The 16,776-nt window shown below is 40.0% G+C and overlaps 1 non-coding gene across 1 annotated transcript; it reads left to right on the top strand.

Moving 5' to 3' along the window:
- The first annotated feature begins 9,759 nt into the window (after nt 1–9,759).
- Nucleotides 9,760–9,866, top strand: LOC119621316 (U6 spliceosomal RNA). Its single transcript, XR_005237867.2, has one exon. It is a non-coding gene; the product is annotated as a U6 spliceosomal RNA (small nuclear RNA).
- The last annotated feature ends 6,910 nt before the right edge of the window (nt 9,867–16,776 follow it).

The raw sequence follows: 16,776 nt of genomic DNA, 5'->3' as shown, positions 1-16,776 counted from the left end.
GGGATATGTGCAGTTTTAAACAGGAGGCACCTTTTTCTCTCCTCCACCAGCTGGAAGGCTGCATCTGTCTCTTCCTCCGCCTTTTCCTCTCAACTCTTTCTATTCTTCTGGGTTTTATTTCCATCTCTGTTCCCTCTGCTGCTCAACCCCACCCTCTACATTCTTGCTTTGATCTTTCTTTCAACTCTCCCGTCTAACTCTTTATGCCTTAGTCTTCTCATTAATGATCAGTCCTCTTCCCCCTTTCCAAAGGCAGTTTAAAACCGTATTAGCCTTCCCTAAAATTCCACAGGACACACAGGCATGGATACAACCGCATTGGTAGAAAGAACTACATGGTAAGAGTTAAACAGGTTCAAATAAAAAAGAAGCCAGAACAAGAAAGATGGAGCTGGTAATAAAATGTGTCTGACAGATGCTATTTATTACAGGAAAATTAAAAGAGGGTCAGACATGGTGGCATAAGTATGATGGATTCATTGATTATTAAAATGTACATTTATATAACATAGAATCCAAAGAGCTCTTCAGTACATGATTTCAATTGATCCTAAAATCAATAAAGCAGAGGGCAGAGGAGACAATGAAGGTTAGGAGGCTTGATCCTCCTAAGATTCCACAGCAAGTGAGTGGCAAATCTAGGACCAACTCTGAGTGTTGTGCCACCCTCAGGAGGTATTAAGGCATGTGTCTTATCACCATCTTAATATTTATCACACCAATTTATAAGGTCTGTTTACTTGTTTTTCTTCTCCTCTCTTCTATAAGTTCTTTGATTGCATCCCCAGTGCTAGGAAGATGCCCAGCACAGGGAAGGGTAATAAATGTTTCTTCAATGAATTAATAAATGAAAAGAAGAATGTAGGCACCCACCTTCCCCCCCCCAAAAAAAAACCTTAAACTAAGTGGTAAACAAGGGAAAGTTTGACATGGGGCACTTTGCATCGTTTCACACCATGTTTGCTTCTGGGGCACCCACTTCAGCAGCAGATCAGGATTCACATTCTCCATTCAATTGCCATGGCCCCAAATCCTTTAATCCATCCTCTCCTGTTCATCCAGACAATCCCAGCTCATTTATATCCCACCTCTAGCTGCATTCTGCCTGTTCTTACAATCCGGCACTGCCATGACTACCCTCCTACATACACTAAGCTTTCTAAGGGTTAGGGTTAGGGTTAGGGTTAGAAAGTAGAGCTTTCTAAGTAGCCGTGTCTTATTCAATTCCCTCCTCTATTAATTGCAAGAGGATAACTAATACTCATTCAAGGTCTACTATACGCCAGACACTGTCATAACCTCAGGAGAGTTACACTTTAATCTTTATTTTATTGATGAGGAAACTGAGTCTCCAAAAGCTTAATTTATAACTCGTCATAGGAGGTTAATACGTATTTCTCTAAAGAAGGAAGGAAAAATGGTGCCAAGAGTAAGTGATTCAGAATTCAAAGTCAAGCTTTTCTAAACCCAAACCCAAGGTTTCTCCAGTAGATTAACTTCTTCCAATTCTAATTCCAGTTAGAATGTTCCTTCCAATTCTAAGACAATAGCAACGACTTATGAAATTGTCAATGAATTGAAAATCAATCTCTAGTCTCCAGGCACATGTAATCATCATCATAATTCTTTGAAACTATTTTAATCTTTTCTCCTTAACAGCATAAGGAATAGTATACACAATGCTTATCACTGATGTGGCTTTATTTATACACAAGGGGACCTGTTATTAGTTCAATTTTTCAGGCTAAGATGTAAAAAGCTATTTCCTTTGTGACCCCAGCTTACCAAGTAAGTCAGAGGTGGATCTGGGGATAAGAGGCTGATTCCCCTGATAGGATGCAAATACCCTGGTGCTTTCACAAGCCCAATAAGACAGTTCTGGTGTTCTCACTAGGTTTCTATTTTTTAACTTTAAAAAAGTGCATTCAGGAGGGGCCCAGTGGCTCTCGCCTGTAATCCCAGCACTTTGGGAGGTTGAGGCAGGCAGATCACAAGGTCAAGAGATCAAGACCATCCTGGCTAACCCAGTGAAACGCTGTCTCTACTAAAAAATACAAAAAATTAGCCAGGCACGGTGGTACACACCTGTAGTCCCAACTACTCAGGAAGCTGAGGCAGGAGAATCGCTCAAACCCAGGAGGTGGAGGTTGCCCTGAGCCGAGATCGTGCCACTGCACTCCAGCCTGGGTGACAGAGCAAGACTCCATCTTAAAAAAAAAAAAAAAATTCATTCTCATGTCTCTAAAAGTAGACCTGGGAACTGAACTGAAGTGAAAGCTGTCAACACTGTCTCTCGCCTGGCACACTCCTAATTGATGCTTCTGCACACTGCCCATCATGATCTAGAAGGATCCTGGATTTCTGTAAAGACATCTGAGCAGGCAAAGATAGATTAAATTATTCTCTCTCTTTTTTTTTTTTTGTAAGAACTATGCACTTATTCTCACTTCCCTGCCATTCCTGTTTTTCCTCCCTCTAACCCAGGTAAATCCTACTGATGCTTCAAAGCCCCAGAATACCTTACCTACTTCAGAAAATCATCTCAGATCACAACTGTCTCCTTAACTGCTGTCTTGTCTGAATCCCAATTTCCTTCCTGGTCAGGGCTTCTTAATTGTTTCTTGTGTTTTAAACTGTTTACCATACACACACACACATACACACACGTGTGTGATGTCCAGGCTAGAGTGTAGTGATGCAATTTGGCTCACTGCAACTTCCACCCCCCAGGTTTAAGGGATTCTCCTGCCTCAGCTCCCCGAGTATCTGGCATTATAGGCACCTGCCACCAGGCCCAGCCGATTTTTGTATTTTTAGTAGAGACAGGGTTTCATCATGTTGGCCAGGCTGGTCTCGAACCCCTCACCTCAGGTGATCCGCCCACCTTGGCCTCCCAAAGTGCTGGGATTACAGGGGTGAGTCACCGCACCCGGCCAGGTTTTAAACATCTTAAGATACAGACCTAAGCACTAGAAATGCAGTAAGTGCATAGGAAATAAATTTCGATCCCTTCAAAACTGGAAATATACAAGTTCTATACGTGATAAACCTCTATTAATCTAAATTAACCAGTAGGGACTTTCTATTGCTCAAACTTCACAGATATCAGAGACGTTCGGTCTCCTGCCAAGTGGGCCAGTGCATCTTTGGAAGCATGCACTGGGGACAGGAGGTCCAGCCCTGTGAGGACCTTGATCTGACACCAGGAGCAAGTGAACCCTGCTGGGACACTGGTGTCCAAGTCTGCCCCCAGCAGCACACGGCTTCTAAAGCCATGAGAAAATGGGGCCGGAGGCTGACTCAGAGCTGCGACTATATTCAGTGTCGGGGCAGCACACGCTGAATCGCATCACAACAAATTTAGGCCTGTGCTGAACAAGGCAGGGAACTCAGCACCTTCTCCTTCTCCGCAGCCTGCCCATAGCCTGACATCTGGGCCACAACCCATCTCCAGAGCTGTTCCTCAGTCTGGAAAAGGACATGTCCCTTGGACAATGGGTTCCCAGTAGAGGGGGTTATGAATGCTGGTGAGCACCAAGGAAGGTGGTGTATTTGGAGACCGGGACTTTGACCACATTTTCTCAAGGTTAGGACACATTTCGTGGGCTGGATTCTTTTCCCCCTTTCTTCTTGTTCAGATTCTGCTGGACACCGGTGGCCAACAGCATCGCACAGTTACAAGCCTAAGCTGTCCTCTTGGGTTTTTGAATTTTAATGTAGGAAATTATGTATTTGCTAAAAATAACATTTTAATCAAATGTCCTCTAGAACCAAGCTCAGTGGGGCTGTAACATTACAAAAGAAAGGGAAGTCAAGATCCAGAATTCAAAGTCAGTGAGAACCTCCAGGTTTCTGCTTTTCAAAGCTGTAGGGAACCCCTGGTGCTATGTGTCTTACAACAAGACTATCAGATTGCAGCAGAGACTGCTTCCGACCCGCTGTTTAGGAGAACAAAAACTTTCTTCGGATCTGTCCTTTCCAAACCTGGCTTTCAGGTGGAGGTGAAATTAACCACCAAGGGCCAGAACTGATTAGCAGATTTATAGATAATTCCTATTTCTGTTCCCAAGTTAATGTGTTTTATTATTTTTGTTTTTTCTCTCTGGATGTGTACAGTTCAATAGATAACTGCTGAGCCTAGAAAAATGAGCAATTGTGCCTCTATTTACTCATCTGGTTTTTTCATAACTGATTTTTAAAAGCACTCTTTTGAAATGCTAAGAGGCTCTGAAATATTTAAGTAAAACAGACTATTTGGCTGAGAATCTAAGTGTCAAACAATAAAGAAACAATGTAGCAATTTGCTATTTGGTAGACAGAATAGGGAGCTACCTTGCAGGAGACAAAATATAAAAAATAAACTCTAATAAACTCTGCCTGACAATAGAGCTACCAAGCAGATCCTATAAAAGGGCTGAGTTAGAACAACAAACAACAAAAACTTTATTTCCTTCTTTTGAGACAAGCTTTTCCAATGGAAACACGTTTCACAGACACTAATCTCATTTCCATCCCCATGATCACTGAGGCAGGCAGAGGTTATCATCCTCATTTTACAGGTAAGAAAATTGAGTCTCAGAGAGGTTCCATAGCTCGCCTAAGGTCACATAGCTAAATAGTGATTGAGCCAATGCTAAAACCATATATTTTTACTTTAAACTCTTTGCTATTTTCAAGAGACTGTGCTGAAAGGAGAAGGCATTACATAGCACCAATCATCCTGTTTCTGGGTAAACCTAGGAGTGCATCTCCTATGGCCTTTTTTCCTACTGCCTCAGCCTGGATTGTACTTACAGGATTATTATTATTGCTGTTGCTCTATTGCTAACAACTCTATTGAGCAGGCCGTTATGAAAACCTTTCTGTTAAGGATGTCAAAGCAATTCTACCAAAGGGAAAATCCAGCCCTGAGAGGCTAAACCACTTTATTCCTAGTAATGTCCACCTAGTAATGCTACAAAAAGAACAGAGTGTCTCATCTTCCTCTGTCAGCCGTTAATAAATCCCGGACTAGGGGGTCAGCAGTCCATGACAGAGATCTCCCGCTACTGCTGTGTATGGTATGTGTCAATCCTACTCAAAACCCTTAGAGCTCTCTCCTCCTTAAACCAAATATTTGTGGAAAAGTTTTAAAATGGCAAAATGCCATATAAATGTAAAGTATTATCACCTTTATATTTTATGGGCTCACCAGAAATACTTTTTATCTAACTTCCCCACTTCCTGCCTTCTATGTCTGCCAGCTGAGCGCCCATTTGGTTCATAGTAGGCACTCAGTAAAAATGTGTTAATATTAATACTAATTTGAACCCTTTAAGAATATCCTTCCAGGAATATTCTCAGTGGCTCTTAAAGCAGTAAAGACCTTCTAGATTTAATTAACCCATCATTGCAGCATGCCAGGGATAGACGAGGTTCAAACAATAATCCTTCAATATAGGATAAAAGGTCAGCTCTGCATATGCTAAAGAGCACTCCAGGCACCTAGAACTGTTGTTTCTAGCATGCACCTTCTATTTCTTATCCTCATGTGGTTCCATTCTCCTGGACTATCCTTCACTACTCTGCCTGGCAATTGTCCTCTAAAACAGAGCTAAGGTGTCATCTCTTCTGGGAAGACATCCCTGCCCTTAGACTAGCCTGCACCCTACTGTAATCATTGGTTTCCTCCTCCATCTTTTCTATGGGTGGTAAACTCTGAAGGGTAAGTATTATTGCATTCTGCATCCCCAGCGCCTAGCACAGGTCGCAGGCACACTGATGGTGCTCAGTTGACGTGTGTTAAGTGACTGCTTGGGGCCAAGACTTGTTACAAGAGAAACTGGAACAATGAACAGAAAATTCCTTCTCAAGTCCTTCTCTCCAAAAGTCTTAAGACTCGGTGTCCTTGGCTCCCAGATGGACTGTTCTGGGTTTTGTTTTTGTTTTTTCTTTTTTTCCCATGTATTCTTCAAAGTTTACCCAGGCTACTCACAACTTCTGTGGATAAAGTATCTTCCACAGCCATTAGCAGAGGGACACTGCCAACCAGGGATGATAATTTAATCTTCCTCTCCCTTTTTAGTGTAACAAAGTTATGATGTATGGGGGTATATGCAAAAAAGTACATAAAACACACATGCAGCTTAACAAATAAAATACAGAGGACACCCACATGTCCACCAGCCAGGCCAAAAAGGAACCTTCACCATAGAAGGTCATATATGTCCTCTTCCTGACTGCTACTTTACCATTTCCTCTCAGAGGTCACTACAACATTGACTTTTGTTATTGTCATTTCTTTGCTTTTTATGGTTTTACCACTCATGATGCAACTCTAAAGTCTTGTTCCCTCTTTTGGAAATGTATATAAATGGAATCATTCTGTATTATTTGAATCTCATTTCTTTCATTAGATATTGTGTTTGAGACTTGCATGTACTGTGGAGCTGGGGCACTATTATTGCTGGACAGTATTTTTCATTGTGTGAATATACTACAAAGTATAATTCATCTATTCTGCTTATGGGTATCTAGATTGTATCAATGCTAGAGTTAATACAAACAGTGCTGCCATGAACATTCTTGTAAAGGTTGATTGATACATATATGCACAAATTGCTAGGGTGTATACCCAGGATTATATTTCTGGGTGTGTATATTTAAAAGCAATACACTAAATAATGCCAAACTGATTTCCAAGTAGTTGCACCAACTTATACTCTCACCAGCAGTGGAAGAACTTCCAATTTTCCACTACCTTTTCATGGTAAGACCTTCCCAGCCTTTGCCCATGGAGTAAGTATGTAAGAAATCCTTTTATGACTATATTTGATTTACTGATTAATCTTATCTTTAGCTCCATTTGCATTTCCATTTTGTACAGCATCTGTTTAAGCCTTCAGTCATTTGTCCCATTGGGTAAAGTGGGAAAATTGGTTTGCTTTTTCCTTAGTGATTTGGAGGAATTCATTAAATGTTTCTGATACTACTCTGTTACAGAAGCTAAAAATATTTTCTCCAACTCTGTGGTTTATTTTTTTTTCTGATGTCATATCTTTTGTAATTGATTTTTCTTCCACCCATATTCTTTAATCCACTGAAACTGACTTTTCTAGTATGGTATGAGGTAAAGATCACACTTTTTTTCCATGTGGGTACCTAATTGCTCCAGTAATTTGTTGAAAAATCCTTGCTTTTCCCACTAATCTTGATATATGATACAGCGAGTGAGTTCTACTTCAAGAGTGTCTTGGATATTCTAACTTTTTGCATATTCATATAAATTTTAGAATCAGCCTGCCAAGTTAAAGAAAAAACTACAAATTCATGAAGTTTTGTTTGGGTTTGTGTGGAACTTAGAATTCAAGTGACATTTTTATAAAAATCAACTATTCTGATTACAAACTTAGTATACAATCTACTTATTGTTTTCCTTTTTAGTGTTTCAATAATACTTTTAATTTTCTTGGGAGAAGTCTTAAACAGAAATATTTTGTTAGTTTTATTCCCAAGGATATCATCTTGTTTTATGCTATTATTATAAATGGTAGCACTTTTATTTCATTTTCAATTTCGTGCTTGATTATATGAATTAAATTTATTGTTTGAGTATTGAATGTGAATGCTAGAACCATGTCAAACTCTCAAATTAATTATAATAATTTTCCTATGAATTCCTTTGGATTTTCTACAGATCTCATCTATGAATAGTGGCAGTTACTCTTCCCCACTTTTCAATTCTCACACCTTTTATTTCTTTTTGTTATTTTACTGAGCCAGCAAGGAACTCCAGAACAAAATTGAATAGAAGGAACAACAGTGGGAATTCTTGTTTCAAATTTCAAAAGTATTCTCAAAGTTTCAACATTAAATGTGATGTTTGCAGTAAGATTGTAGTAGATACCTTTTGTCATATTAAGAACATTTTATTCTATTCCTATTTTGGGAAGAGTTTTATGAATGAATGTTGGCTTTTACCAAGTAATCTCCCTGAGTCTGTGAAAATCACATCGTTTTGTTTTTTTTCTTTTTTTCTTTTTCTTTTTTTTTTTTTTTTTGAGACAGAGTCTTGCTCTGTTGCCCAGGCTGGAGTGCAGTGGCATGATCTTGGCTCACTGCAAGCTCTGCCTCCCGAGTTCACGTCATTCTCCTGCCTCAGCCTCCCGAGTAGCTGGGACTACTGGCGCCCACCGCCGCGCCCGGCTAATTTTTTTGTATTTTTAGTAGTGACGGGGTTTCACCGTGTTCCTCGTGATCCGCCCGTCTCGGCCTCCCAAAGTGCTGGGATTACAGGCTTGAGCCACCGCACCCGGCCTACTTTTTTTTGCTAATGTGGTGAGTTACAGGAATTGCTTTTCCAAAGTCACACTAATGCACACACTTGCATTCCTAAGAAAACCCAAATTAGTCATGATTTTTTAAAATATATATTCCTGATTTCAGTTTACTAATTGTACTTTACATTTTATATTACATTCATGCATAAGATTGGGCTCTAATTTTTCTTTCTCATTTTGTCTTTGTTGAGTGTTACAATCAAAATTACATATAGCCTCATAAAACACATAAAACATAATGATGTGCTCTATTATTCTATTGTCTGAAGAAATGTGTATAAACTGGAAATATTTCTCCCTCAAACATTTATAGAACTTACTGATAAAATCATCCGGGCCTAGAGTGTTCTAGATAAGATTTTTTTCTAATAATTAAAGAACAATTCAGGATTCTTATTTCTTCATGAATAAGATTTTGGTAAGTTACATTTTTCCAAGGAGGTATATTTTTCATATTTATTTTCAAACATACTGGCATTAAGTTTTTCATATATCCTATTATCTTCTTAATGTGTACTGTATCTCTAGTAATGTTCACTTTTTCATTCCTAATATTATTTATATATTTCTTCACCTTGGTCAATTTCACCAGAGGTTTGTCAATTTTAGTCATAGTTTTAAAGAAATAAGTTTTGGTTCTGTTTACTCTCTATTTTATATCATATTTTTCTATTTCATTAATTTATCTTGTTTCTTTTAATCTACATTCTTCGGATTTATATTGCTTTGTTTTTTTCCTAATTTTGAAGTTGAAATTTCTCATCTTTTTTCCAATCCATGCCTTTGAGGCTATACATTTCCCTCTATCTGATGTTCTAACTGCATTCCACGGTTTTGTGGTAACAAGCCTGTAAAAAAATTTAAAAGGAAAAAAGAAGGCCTGATTTGTAGCATGCCAACTTCATATCTGCCTTGTAAATACTCCACCATGACCAATTTCAAGCTACAAATGATTTAACAACCAGTTGGAAAGTTTTCTGAATATTTAACAGTCAGCTCTTACAAGCTGATAGGAGCCAGCTCTAGCACACTCACATTTTCAGTAGTATTGTCACGATTCCTTAACTCAAAATATGTCCTAATAAACACTATACTTTGTTATCTGTCCACACGTCTTGGATTATTAAGAAGTATGTTCAAATTTGCCATTTTATGGGAATATTCTATTTGTTAATTTCTTATTTAATTGGTTTTATTAGAAGTCATGCTTGATACAATTTCAATCCAGTAAAATTTATTGAGATTGACTCAAAGTCCAGAAATGATAGGCTTTTATAAATATTATGTGTGCCTGAAAGAAATGTTTTCTGTAATTTTTTGGTACAATGTTCTATGTCCATTCAATAAGTCAGATTTTTTATCTGGTTTAAATCTTGTGTCATTGTGATTCTTATTCTGCAAGATACATCTATGATAGAAGTATATTAAAATCTCCTATTCTGTGTTCACTTCAGTAGCACATATACTAAAATTGGAACAACACAGAGAAGATTAGCATGGTCCCTACACAAAGATGACATGCAAGTTCATGAAGCATTTCATAGAATGAAAATCTTCTATTATGCTTTTTTCCTCATGCAATTCTTTATTTGCCTTTTGGGGACAGCATACCTTGTATAATTCTGTCAATTTTTCTCATATATTACAAAGCTTTTTTTATGTTCTTACATATCAAGTTGTAATAATTGTGTTAATTAAAACATTTTCATTGTGAATTTATATCTCTAATAATGTTCAGAGTGTATTTTGTTTTATATGAGTGTGTTCTTCTAAGATGCCTACTGATCAGTATTTGCCGGCTATATTTTTTCCATCCTTTTACATGTCACCTTTTTGTGTCTTTACATTTTAGACATGTCTCTTGAAAATATTATACACAGGAATGTATGTGTGCCTATTTATAAGTGCATATACACAAGAATATGAGTATTTATACAATAGAGTACTCCATGTTAATTTATTTTTATATGATGTCATGTGTATATGTATTTACTATAGCTCGAAAAATTGTTTTCTGGAGAACTTAATCCATTTACATTTTTTAAATTTCTAATATTTGGGGGTTAAAATTTTATTTTGTGCATATATTTGCCTTGCTTCTTTTATTACCGTCTTTTGGGTTTGTCTATTTTTATTATTTCTGTTTTCCTTCTGCTAGGGAGTCATACAATTTCTATTATTTTGATATTTATCCTCAACATGGAAACATATATAATTTCTAAAATTTTAAACTTACACAATATATTTATGTCCATTACAGCTAGTATAAAGATCTTAAAACACTTCACTTTTCCCCACCAACTTATATTCTTATTGAATATTTTCAGGGTTTTTTTAATCTGATAAGACACAATTCTCAGGTTTCCAACAGGCAAGTACACTTATACTGGCATACCTGTTTATCATTTTGTCCTTCCTTCCTTCTCGCCTGAGAGCATGTGTGTCAAAGACTGGAAATCCAGGTCCAACATGTAAGAAAGGATTTATGGTGGGCATCAGCAGCTTGGCCTGACTGAGCCAGATTTGAGGGGATATCTAAGAGCTGATGGTCAAGCCATAGCAGGGGTCAAAAGTTAGGTAAGAAGAGAGTAGTCAGGCAAGTCTAGCCACGCAGGGAGCTGGATCTTAGGCAAGGAGCTGGAAACCAGGGATTTGGGCAAGACAGGACCCAACAAGCTGTCCTGACCACAGATATGAGGCATCACAACCAGAACACCTGTACATTGAGGCACCTCCCAGCACCATCAGGGAGCATCTTATGTTTCTTTTGCTGAGAGGGGCACAAGCCCACAGGTGTGGTAAGTCTGTCAGGGAGCTGGAGGCTGAAAGGAAATGGAGTCAAATAAGAACAGATCATATTGCAACCATTGACACTGTTCTGTTCGAAATATTGATTTCCAGAGCATAGCTCAGAACTTAACAGGCACTTAACAGGCACTCAATCACTATATATTTGTTGACTTATTTACTGACTCATATTGAAAAATGGGAATACGCCAGGCTTCAGAATGATAAAAACATGAATTGGATATATTTTCCAATCTCCAAGTACTTATATCTAGGAGATGAAGTCAATGTAACTAAAATATAAGGCATGGTATAGGTACTAAGGAGAAGTTAAAATGGAGCCATTAGTGCTACCTGAGATTATCAGGACGGCTTTATGGAGGTGGCAGGCTTGTTGGGTAGGTCAACTAGGGGGCATCTTCAGGACACAGACAGCCAAAGGGAACATTGCTATTATTCTGGACCTGTGCTTCCTGAGTTATTAGCACTGAGGTCAGGGCAAGGCCTCGCTCCATGGTGGACAGTATTTCTTGTGAAAACCTGGCAACAAGGTAGACTCCTCCTTCTACCCTGCCCCACCTCCCCACCACCAGCCAATTGAGAATGCTGTTGTTTCTGCTTCTTAAAAGTTTCCTGACCAAGATGTTGAATAGGCAGCCATCTGGTGATGTGTGTCTCACTCTACCTCACAGTCCAGATGTATGAATCCTACGGCGTTCTAAGTTTCTGAGGATGAGATCCAGGTCAGCTTCATTCCCATGTGCATTTTCTGCATAGTTCTGCCAACTCCAACCAGATAGTAGGAAAAGTTTTGGATTTAAAGAGTGATCAGTTAATGGGGTCAAGTACAGTGGCTCATGCCTGTAATCCCAACACTTTGGGAGGCCAAAGTGGGAGGACTGCTTGAGGCCAGGGGATCAAGACCAACCTGGGCAACATAGTGAGACCCCATCTCTATAAAACATTTAAAAATTAGCTGACTGTGCTGGTAGATGCCTGTGGTCTCAGCTATTCTGGAGGCTGAGGCAAGAGGATCACTTGAGCCCAGGAGTTTAAAGTGGCAGTGAACTATGATCACACCACTGCACTCAAGCCTGGGTGACAGGAGGAGACCCTGTCTCAAAAAAAAAAAGTAATCAGTTAATAAGTATTGGATAAATGCTAGAATTAATGCCCAAATTTAAAAATGGAGGAAATAAATGAAGCATAGGAAAAAGCACAAGTGGATCTGTCAGGCAGGTTACCAAAACAGAGCCGAGTGAGAAAAGAAAAGAGCATTCAAATGTTTGGGTATCAGTTGGCCATATAAAGGCATATCAAAAATCTGAGTGTTTGGGGGACAAGACAGGGACAAGGTAAAGAGACTAGGAAAGGGAACAAGGCATATTCTTGAGGATCCTCAAAGCCCTTGATGATAAACATCACTGGGATTCAGCTCTAGGTTGAGGGATGACCATAGCCTACATCACTTTCTATTACCAGCCCAGATTCCCCCAGCCAGGAGAGATTTTATTGCAGCAATGCAAGCAAGAAAGGGCCATGTTGTGTAGCTTCCACATTCTGTACACACGAACCTGCCCAGACTGCTGATGCTCAACTTTCCCACAATCCTCTGTAAGCGCCAAAGAAGTCTCTGGAAAGGGAAGCAAAACAGAGCCTACCTAGGCTTCCCGTAACTACCTAGTAACTCCTAGGTAAGTACACCTTACCCAGGTGCCTGTCCACAGCATCCCAGCACCACAGACTGAGCACCTGCTCTGACCTCCAAGGCTACTTAGACAAAGCAGCATAGGCAGGCAGAGTCAAGATTATTAGTGGGGTCTCCTATGCTATCAAGAGGGAGATAACCACTACCTGAGCCACTTCACAAGCCCACCAGCTCCTCCAGAGAGCCCTCCCTGTGATAGCTCTTTTCTTGTCACCTGTCATTCTGAATCTGTTTACTACCTATGTTATCCTGCCTTACAGGTACACATAGAGTTTATGTGTTGTCATGCACAAAGATTAGAAGAGTCTTGACGGTAAAACCATATCACGTTTGTATCACAGGTTCTAGTATAGTGTCATACATCAGGGGTCCACACAGTGAGTCAGTCAGCAAAGACCTACAGTTCAATGTTTTTTTAAATACCAGGCTACACTCAGAGATGTTCCATAGGAAGTAGGTAGATGTTGAGATTTGATTTGTGTGGTGGTTTCCTGGGGGCTGCCACGCAGTGGTTGGCTTAGAACAGCAGCAATTGATTGTCTCACAGTTCTGGAAGTTGGAAGACATAAGTCAAGGGGATTGGTTGTCAACAGGATTGGTTCCTTCTGAGGGCTATGAGACAATCTGTTTCAGGTGTCTTTCCCAGCTTCTGATAGCCTCACATGTTCCTTGGCTCGTAGATGATGTTCTCCCTGTGTCTTCACATCATCCTTCTGCACACGACTGTCTCTAAATTTCCCTTTTTCATGAGGATACCAGTCATATTGTGTTAGGGCCCACCCTAATGACTTCATCTAAACATGAGCATGTGCAAAGCCTCAATTTCCAAATAAGGTCATAGTGACAAGTACTAGGGGTTAGGACTTGAGCATCTTTTGGTGCATATAATTCAACCCATAACAATTGTGTTTATATATTTACAGATCCAGAGAAAGGGCATTTCAGGCTGGAGATACGAAATAAGCTAAGACATGGAGATAGGAAGGGTAGGATTTGTGTGCTTGAAAGAGTACATGGTCTCCTTCGGTTCCGTGATTGGAACATAACGAATATAAGTACATCTGAATAGCATATCCATGTACATGAAATTTGTTTATATATAAAGTTCCCAGTGTAGACTTTGACTCACTTTTTATGTCTCTGGTTCTAGATTTGTCTCGTGTGTGTTTCAAGTTACAGTTGGCTTAAAATGCTGCCTTGGTATTAAACATACCAAGGCACCCCTTCTAGTTTCACAGAGGTGAGACACCAACTGATATAATAGGGTGCCCTTTGTGATAGGTTGGTAGGAACTTTGATCAGGAAGAGAAATCAGCACAGATGGGCTCTCAGAAAAGGAGATTGACACCTCAACCATCAACTCCCCGTAAAACATTATGTAAACCAAGCTCATTTCCCATTCTGCAAGCATCGTGCTCTGTCCTGGATTGACAGCTCCCTGGAGAGTGGCATGTGCAGCCTGCTCAAAGCTAAGAGTAGAGTTTGTCAATCTCATCTTCATTCAAGCACCACCTAATCCTTCAGCATGCCGTAGCTGTGACCCAAGTACCACTTCTGAGAAGTGTCACAGGGCCACATGTAAACAGATGCTTCACAGGTTTTTTTGGTGTTGACAATGGTGATGGTAGAGGTGATTCTGGCAGAGCTATGACAGTGGTGGTTATAGTACTAGTGACAGTAATGGTGGGAAATGTAATATGTTAAGCCACTACTTCAGTGAGTGTCACATGCCTGAAGCTTGGCGAGAAGTAGAATGAGGCTGTAGAACTTTTTATATCCTTCCCAATGCCTAGCTCTAGACTTTTCCTACAGTGGATGCTAAGTCAATACTTGTTAATTAGATAAATTGTGATTCTTATTGAGTTCATAGTTCCATGCTCAGGAATTGAATCCTCACTCTGCAATTTATTAATTCTTTGATCCTACAGAATTTACAGCTACAAGTGTTGATACTTGATCTGGATATAGTGGACCTTCAGTTAATGGACTGTTAGTACTATTATCCTCATTTAGGATTTACTAAAAAACCACTTAGAGCTCTAACAGGCCAGTCAAAGAGGCTGGGAACCTCTTTTCCCAATTTAACACCAGTATAGCAGTGGGTGAACTGAAGGGGCACTACCATATCTCTACAATTGATACCCATGATATCCACTTGCCTCTGCCCCTACATGATGCTAGCTGTGGGTTTGCAGTGAAGTTTATAAATGACCAACATGCCAATAAGTGACTCCGCAATAAAGGACTGAAATTGTTGTTATTGATTCATTAAATCAAACCTCATTAACTGTGACTAATATCTCTGTGCCCTATGTCTTAGGGAAGGAGGGGCAAAGGAGTTGACTCAGGCCTCAGCTTCCTTTCCCCATTGCAGCACTTCTCAGAGAAGTCAAACGAGAAGGCCCAGGGAAGGGCCAGCGCCTCATCAACAAACAGGTTCTGCCTTAGCTTGGACTGGATTGCCTTTTGGACAGTGTATTAGTCCATTTTCACACTGCTGATAAAGACATACCCAAGACTGGGTGATTTATAAAGAAAAAGAGGTTTAATGGACTCACAGTTCTGTGTGGCTGGGGAGGCCTCACAATCATGGTGAAAAGCAAAAGGCACGACTTACATGGCGGCAGACAAGAGAGAATGAGAGCAAAGTGAAAGGGGAAACCCCTTATAAAATCATCAGATCTCATGAGACTTATTCACTACCATGAGAACAGTATGGGGAGACTGCCCCCATGACTCAATTATCTCCCACCAGGTCCCTCCCACAACACATGGGAATTATGGAAACTACATCAAGATGAGATTTGGGTGGCGACACAGGCCAAACCATATCAGATTTTTTTAATCAACTTATTTCTTTTCTACTGATTGCCTATCCTCTTATATCCTCTCCCCATTCCCTCAGCGAGGTATTAACTCATCTAGTTTCTGCCCAAATAAATAAGAATGGGAGCCATATTCAGGAAAAGGCCAATATCCATTCACAGTGACTTATATATGAAGATGATGTGTATCTTTCAAGAAAGTGGAAAGTAGCAAGCTTAGAGAGGGGTTATCTCCCTCTCCTCCTCCCTCTCTCACTGAGGCCTTCAGATTTTAAACACACACACACACACACTCTCTCTCTCTCTCTCTCTCTCTCTCTCTCTTATTAAGCAACTCTTGAGGGTGAAGTGATGCCTTAGAAAAGCAGGCAGGTGCATAGGCAGAGAGCTTATGTCCCACGCAGGGTGATCAGCCCTGATGGAGGTACAAACAATTTGCTATGAAAACCTGAATGAGTCCAGCTGGGAGGATTGGAGAAGTCAGCTGCAGCCCATTTCAATCAGGGCTTTGTTTTTCCCAGCTTTGTTAGTAGCTGATTGTCTCAATTTTGGTTAGATCTGAATCAGCTGTTAGCATTGTGGACCGATCCAGAACAGCTATGCTTCCATGTTTCTTAACAATAGCTCACATTTATTTAGTGCAGCTTTTCCACAACCTCCACCATATATTATTTTATCCTCCCATGATCCCTATGAGCTAGCTCTGGCAGAAACCAAGGGTGGCCAATGCTGAGCTCAATGCTGCCACCCAGCAGGGGGAACTCAACGTGTGGGATTGGCTGAACAGGATTGGCTGGCCATGTGGATGAAGGAAAGCACCTATTTAGATCAGTGGCTTTCTTAAAATGTCAGGGGTCTTTAATACAGACTGGAAACAGAATCCAGCCTTTCAGCGGTTTTGTCCACTTCTCTCACTCCATCTTTATGTGGATGGAGGGAAGGGGGAGGGCATATAAAGGGGTAGCCAATCAGTAGAAAAGAAGTTGATTTAAAAAAAAAAATCTGATATGGTTTGTCTGTGTCCCCACCCAAATCTCATCTTGAATTGTAGTTCCCATAATTCCCACGTGTTGTGGGAGGTACCCGGTGAGAGATAATTGAGTCATGGGGGCAGTTTCCCCATACTCCATCCACATAG

This window comes from Chlorocebus sabaeus, chromosome 11 (genome assembly GCF_047675955.1).
Source record: "Chlorocebus sabaeus isolate Y175 chromosome 11, mChlSab1.0.hap1, whole genome shotgun sequence".
Lineage (NCBI taxonomy): Eukaryota > Metazoa > Chordata > Mammalia > Primates > Cercopithecidae > Chlorocebus > Chlorocebus sabaeus.
The sequence above is the reverse complement of the archived record's forward strand: the minus strand, read 5'-3'. Positions and strand labels throughout refer to the sequence as shown.